Source organism: Lissotriton vulgaris, chromosome 7 (assembly GCF_964263255.1).
Source record: "Lissotriton vulgaris chromosome 7, aLisVul1.2, whole genome shotgun sequence".
In the NCBI taxonomy this organism is placed as follows: Eukaryota; Metazoa; Chordata; class Amphibia; order Caudata; family Salamandridae; genus Lissotriton; species Lissotriton vulgaris.
The window spans coordinates 1,720,571,197-1,720,577,196 of record NC_141695.1 but is presented as its reverse complement, the minus strand read 5'-3'; positions in this window follow the sequence as shown (position 1 = coordinate 1,720,577,196).

Here is a 6,000-nt window from a genome sequence, read left to right as displayed (position 1 = left end):
GACAGTAAGACAGCGCAGTGACCTGCGCTGCGTTGTCTTACTCCATATCTGTGGGGCCATACAAAGCCGCGCCGGGTGACTCGCCCTCACCTCATAGATATGATTAAGATGCTTGTGCCGCCGAAGCTTCCAACAAAAAGTGCCGCTCTCACAAATCAGCCCCAAAATATTTTGTTTGTTTTTTAGGTCTTTTACCATCAGGTACCTACATATAAAATAATGGGTAGCTTAAATGAAAATTAAATGTAAAAAGTTGTTACTCAGTGGGAAATGCACTACATAGTACATTATGAATCCTCTATTATACAATGCACTGCAGAGGTCTGTGTGCAACCAGAGAGGCACAGAATTAAATTTGGTTGGTGCAATGTAGAATAGTGACTTGTGTATGTGTAAGTCATTTTATTTTTTACTTGCATTACACACATTATAAGATAGACTGCTACAAACTGTGCAAGTAGTTTTAGGATAAAACGGAGCTTCCAAAATGTAGAATTGAGTAATATCACATCAAAATTAAAGCATTATTTTGCATAACTGTCCCTTAAATTCCTCCTCTGGATTCTAAGCGCTGTGTAAATACAGTTATGATTAAAAGCATGCACCTCACAGCCCAGTTGTTAACTTTTCATGCTACCACTAAAACAAATTAGGGTGATTTGAGCAATTAAAGCCAGAACCGCTCCCAAGCATCCTTTACATTTGGAGATTAACTCCTAGCACACATTTGAATTTCCTTCAGGCAAGCAGGCACCCTGGCATGAAGGATGATTCGAAGGACTGTTTTACCTGTCTGCTGGGCCTCTTTGTTTTACAGCACGAGACTCAATTAACTTCAGTTGAAGCATTTTGACGATTAGAAGGAAGGGTCGGTTGGGGTTGTCTTTATCCAGAAGGAAGAGCACGTTTTGAATTCCAGGCAGAAGTTAGGCATGGAAATGCGTGACCCCGTCCCGGGACTCCACGCCCCCCTGGGGATAGCATCCCACAGATTGAAGACCTCTGTTCTGGATGCTCATATCGTCGCTCAGGGTACAGGGGCTGATATAAATCCTCAAAATTCTCCTGTGGAGAAGTGTGGCTCAATGGTTAGAGCGGCAGACCCTGATGCAGAGGTCTGGCCCGGGACCAGGGTTCAATTCCCCGCCTCGGCGGGTCTTGGGCTCAAAATTCTACGGACCTGATAATTCTCGCCTCGGTGCCTATTCCAATCATGGAGTCCCACTCTGCAACTCTGGGCAATAGCTTGCTTAATCTCCACAACGGCCCCCACAATGCGAGGGATGCCTGGCCTCCACCTTGGGGGTGCCCAGGAGTGGACGCCTCACAGGGAAAGCCAGGATGGGTTCCACAGCGGTATTCGTACAAGCGCCTTGAGACCCTTGCGGGTGAGTAGTGCACAATACAAGTATCAATTTACAATTTACATTTACAAACACCAAGGCCCCACTTCCCACCAGAAGCAGGGCCAATCCACCTTCTCCAAAGGTTTTTTCAGGGGCGTCTTGAAAGGTGGTAACAGTAGGGGCAGAGGCAGAGATGCTTCCACTCGTGGAGCTTCCTCCACTGCCAAACAGTGCCTCACCCTTCACTCACCAACCACACAACACCTGTCAGGTAAATACTTCAGTTTTTTCATCCAGTCTTGGAAACAATCACCACAGACCAGTGGGTACTAGCAATTATCCAACATGGTTGTTGTCTGAAGCTCGTTATCACGCCACCCAACATCGCCCTCACAGGTTATCACAGGATCATCTAGCACTTCTCAAACAAGAATTCTAAGCCCTACTCCTCAAAGGGGCAATAGAACCAGTCCCTATTCACCAACAGGAAACAGGAGAATCAGCCCTGTATTTCCTCATTCCAAAAAAGGGCAGGTCCTTAGGACCAATCTTAGGCCTCTCACTTCTTACATCCGATCAGAGCCTTTTCACGCTGCAGGATGTCATTCCACAACAGGGTGACTTTATGGCCACACTGGACCGAAAGGATGCATACCCATACACCCTGCTCATTGCAAGTACCTCAGGTTTGTCATAAGCAGAAAAACATTACGAATTCAAAGTTCTTCCATTTGGAATCTCTACTGCTCCTCGTGTCTTCACAAAGTGCTTGTTAGTAGTGGCAGTACACTTAAGATGACAAAACGTTCATGTATTCCCATACATAGATGACTGGCTCATCAAAGCCATCACATCACCAATGGCAACATCACAATTAGTTGACAATGGATCTACTCCGCAGCTTGGGGTACATCACTAATATCCCCATATCTCACCTTCAACCTCTTCAGATACAACCATACTTGGGGGCAACACTCAACACACAGTTGGGGTATGCATATACCAATCCAGCTCGGTTACAACATTTTCAAACAACTCTATCTCAGTTCCTGGCAAACAAAACTCTTACAATTCAGACTGTCTTGCGTCTACTGGGGACAATGCATTTGCATTGCCATAGTCCCACACGCAAGACTACACATGCACCCACTGCAACTGTTCTCTTTCACCAGTGGTCTCAAGCACACGGTCATCTACAGGATCTAGTTCTGATAGTCCACCACACTCACTGTTTTCTGCAATGGTGGAATACCAACATCCTATGGAAGGGACGGCCTTTCTTGGAACCAGTACCTCAAATCATTCTAACCAAAGGCTCCTCAGAATCGGGCTAGGGTGCACATCTCCAACCCCTAACATACAAGGTCAGTGGGATGCCAGACCGCAATCCCTTCACATCAACCACTTGGAACTACAGGCAGTCTTCCTCGCACAGAAAGCTATGCCACCTCATCTCATACAAGGTTGTCCTAGTCTGCATGGACAATATGACAGCCATGTACTAATTACAAATACAGGGGGGGGGCATCGTCATGTCAACTTTCACCTCACTCGGACCATATGGAATTGGTCTTTTTACCATCACATTCATCTCATGGCAGAATGTCTGCTGGGAATGAACAACATTCTTGTGACCTGCTCACCAGGACCCACCAGCAAACCCACAAATGGGAACTCAATCCACAAGGTCTCCTTCCATACTTTCAAAAGTGGGGGTTTGCTCAAATAAACGTGTTCGCCACAGCCGAAAACACAAAATGCCAAAACTTCACCTCCAGGTTCCCACACACCCTATCCAAGGGCAAAACACTATATATGAGTTGGTCAGGGATATTTGCCTAAGCTTTTCCACCTCTCTTTCTTATTCCATTTCTGGTTCGGAAACACAGGCAAACAACATTACAAATTATCCTTGTAGATCTCCCCTGGGCACATCAACCCTGATTCACAACTTTGCAAGATCTCCCGCTAGTCCCACATGAGAAGCTCCCCAACAGGACGGACCTTTTCACTGAGGACGATGTACAAGTCGGACATTCAGACCCCAAGATGTTCAAGCTAACGATCTGCTACATGAGGTCTTACAATTTGGTACCTAAACTTGCCAACAGAATGTATGGACATTCTCAAACAAGCATGCAGGCCCACAACTGGAGCTTGCTATGCTTCAAAATGGAAATGTTTTGTTTATTATTGTCATCCATAACAAATAAATCCCCTCAAAGCCACAGTACAGGATATTATTTATTTGCTTCATTTGCAAAAAATCCAATTTAGCACATACTTTCATTAGATTGCATCTTGCTGCCATAGCCGCCTAGCTACAAAATAGACAGCATCTATATCTCTTCAGGATTCCAGTCATTAAACCATTCATGGAAGGACTTAAATGAGTTAATCCACATTTTGTTCCTCCAGCACCCTCTTGGAACTTAAATATTGTACTTTCAAGGCTCATGGGTCCTCCTTCTGAGCTTTTGCATTCATACCCTCTTCAATTTCTATCATGAAAAGTAGCATTTTTAGGTGCCATCACCTCCCTCAGGTGTGTTAGTGAGCTTCAGGTGTTAACCTGAGAAGAATCTTTCTTTCAAATGCATAAAGACAAACTGGTTCTTCGTACTAATCCTAAATTCCTACCAAAGTAGTTTCCCAGTTTCACATAAATCAGTCTATTGAGCTACCTGTTTTTTGTCCCCTAACTCCAATTCTGTTTCAGAAAGAGACATTCACTCTTTGAATGTTAAAAGAGAGCTCATGTTCTACACAGATGGAACTAATACTTACAGAAAAACAAAACAACTATTTGTAGCTTTTTCCTCTACCTCGTCAAGGCAACCCTATATCCAAATCAGATATAGTTAAATGCATTAAAACTTGATACATTAAAGCAAAAACTTTACTTGGAAATCCTAGAGCACATTCCACTCAGAAAAAAAGGAGCAACTGTGGCCTTTTTTGAAAATATTTCAATGGCTGACATTTGTAAAGCAGCTACATAGTCTACACCACACTCATTTACTAAACACTATTGTGTGGACATTTTAGCACAGCAATAAGCCAATGTAGGTCAGGCAGTGCTATGGAAGTCTTTTTCAAACTACTGCAACCCCCACACGCTAGCCACCACTTCTAAGAAGGGACTGCTTTACATTCTATGCAGAGCATGTGTATCTACAGCCACACTTGCCATCGAACGGATTATGTTACTTACCCTGTATGCATCTGTTTATGGCATGTAGAGCTATAGAATCACATGTGCCCTCCCTCCTCCCGGATGCTTGTGGCTGTTGCAGTTATGTTTTCACACATATATTCACATATTAGCATGGGCATCTCTATTTTGTATGCATTCATTACACTCCTTTCTCACCCTCCTGCGGGAAAACAGCCTTAACAAAGGAGATGATGCCCATGCGCAGTATCACCGAGAGGATGAGTCACTCTACCTCGTGACCCGAAACAATTCTTCAAAGAAAAACAACTTGTACAACTCTGACCCCAACAGTAGATGACCGGAGTATGCAGAGCATGTGAATCTACAGCACTACATGCCAAGAACATGTAGGTAAGTTGTTTCTCACTATTGATTCTGATGCTGGAAAGCCCAATTAAAAGAATCACAACAGCTGCTGTGGGGCAATCCTGTATCCCTCAGAACCAGAGTGCAATCATCAATACAAACAAGAAGTGTTCTTATGGACCTATTTTAACATTACAACAATTTCCCAGCTTGTAGTCCAAAGGGGGCAATCAAAAGCTTCCGTTATAAATATTTATTGACAACATGTATTTGAGGCTTGCCAAATAAAGATATAGATAGAAGATACGGTGCAGGTAAATTGTGACAATGTGATACTAGTCAATGAAGTGTCAACTTGAGTTACTTAATACTTTGCCGCTTTGAGCTTCAGTGAAGAGACAATGGTGTAGATCCTAATTTGTATAAGAAGCAAATGCATAATGTCCAAAATTGTGCAATTCTTCGATCTTTCGACCCAAAAGGCAGGTTATATCTAAATCGTGGTCTTCATTAGGACAGAGAACAAAGGATGCACCCTCCAGCTTGTGAAAATGGATGCCACTGAGACTAGAACAATACTATCAATGGGATATATTATTAATGGGATATATTGCTGTCGGCTTTATGTATAGGGACCAGAGGATTAACAGTAGCAGTTCTAGAACAGTTAAGAAACTGACAGGATGTAGGTGTTTTTGTAGGGATTCTACTGCTAGATCTCTCTGCAGTCTTCAACACAGTCATAACTTGCTGATCAAATGGGCAGTATCGCCTGCCAACCGTGCGTAATATTTCAACTCAGTATGTTGAAAATAAGTCGAGGTTTAAATGATCCCTGGACCATCTCCAAATATTTTAGATACAATGTTGTCCAAAGAGATTAGGCTTATGTTAGAAAAGTAAATACGAATGACGTATGTTCTTCGGTTGTAAAATTTATAAGAAGTGTGACAATGTTATGTCTGAAATAAAGAAAATATATATAGAAGTTCCGTATCGGCAAAAATACAAAAATGCAAATGTGACTATCAAACTTACTGATAGACATACATACTCACTAAACAATGGAAACCGTCAAGCGATTCGTAGGACAACAGAAAGAATATCGAATAAATCAAATGACTATCCAAT